Source organism: Scyliorhinus torazame, chromosome 5, assembly GCF_047496885.1.
Source record: "Scyliorhinus torazame isolate Kashiwa2021f chromosome 5, sScyTor2.1, whole genome shotgun sequence".
NCBI lineage: Eukaryota > Metazoa > Chordata > Chondrichthyes > Carcharhiniformes > Scyliorhinidae > Scyliorhinus > Scyliorhinus torazame.
In genome coordinates this window covers 159,786,537-159,787,902 of record NC_092711.1, presented here as the reverse complement: position 1 = coordinate 159,787,902, position 1,366 = coordinate 159,786,537, and the positions used below count along the sequence as shown (strand labels likewise).

The following is a 1,366-nucleotide window of genomic DNA, read 5'->3' as shown; positions in this document are numbered from 1 at the left end:
CGGAGCCACTCTATTCCTTGGGACCTGAATATCATCAGCCTTCGAATCTCGAAGGAGAAATATTTGTCTGTTCTGTTGGCTTCAAAATATTTTAACCATCAATGTGACTGGAAAAGCACCGAGACACACACACCCGAGTGAGTGTTCCAGAGCACTGACTGTGGAAAGAGCTTAGGGGCTTTTCACGGTAACTTCATTGAAGCCTACTTGTGACAATAAGTGATTTTCATTCATTCATTCATTTAACCAGTTACATAGCCTGAAAAAAACATCACACCATTCACAGCGGGGAGAGACCGTACACGTGTTCTGTGCAGGAGGCTTCAACTGATTGTCCGACCGGGAGAGACACAAGGAGACCCAAAACATGGAGAAACCGTGGAAATGTGGGAACTGTGGGAAGGGATTCAGATCCCCATCTGTGCTGGAAGCTCATCGATGCATTCACATGGGGGAGAGGCCCTTTACCTGCTCTGTGTGGAAAGGGATTTGCTGTGTTATCCAACCTGCGGGCACACCAGCGAATTCACACCGGCGAGAAGCCATTCACCTGCTCTCAATGTGGGAACAGATTCAGTGATTCATCCAACCTGCGGAATCATCAGCTAATTCACACTGGGGAGCGACTGTTCATCTGCTCTCAGTGTGGGAAGAGATTCACTGAGTTATGCAGCCTGAAGAAACATCAGCGAGTTCACACTGGGGAGAGGCCATTCACCTGCTCTCAGTGTGGGAAGGGATTCCGTGTTTCATCCGTACTAGTGAAACATCAGCGAGTTCATACTGGAGAGAGGCCATTCACCTGCTCTGCTTGTGGGAAGGGATTTACTGAGCTATCCATATTGAAGAAACACCAGCGAGTTCACACTGGGGAGAGGCCATACACCTGCTCTCAGTGTGGGAAGAAATTCACTCGGTCAGACACCCTGCAGTCACATGAGCAAGTTCACACTGGGGAGAGGCCATGCATCTGCCCTCAGTGTGGGAAGGCATTCCGAGTTTCAACCAGCCTACGGTCACATCAGCGAGTTCACACTGGGGAGAGGCCGTTCACCTGCTCTCAGTGTGGGAAAGGATTTATTCACTCATCCAGCCTGTGGACACACCAACGACTTCACACTGGATAAAGGCCACTCGTGCTCTCAGCCTGGGAAGGAAATCTGTGATTCATCGCACCTGCTGATTCGCCACCAAATTCACAATTGATTACAGGGGTTGGATTCTGTTATTGTTTCTGCTTCAATGACATCCAGGACTGCATTTTGTTCATTCTGATAGTTGGTCAATGGAGATGGTCAGATGATTTCTTTCTACTGGACTGGCTGGTCTCACGACATTGCCGCCAGTGGGCTGATGGTCTTTGATA

The 1,366-nt window shown here is 49.0% G+C and overlaps 1 pseudogene; it reads left to right on the top strand.

Moving 5' to 3' along the window:
• Nucleotides 1-266: 266 nt before the first annotated feature.
• On the top strand, nucleotides 267-1,166 carry LOC140421786 (uncharacterized; annotated as a pseudogene).
• Nucleotides 1,167-1,366: the final 200 nt, after the last annotated feature.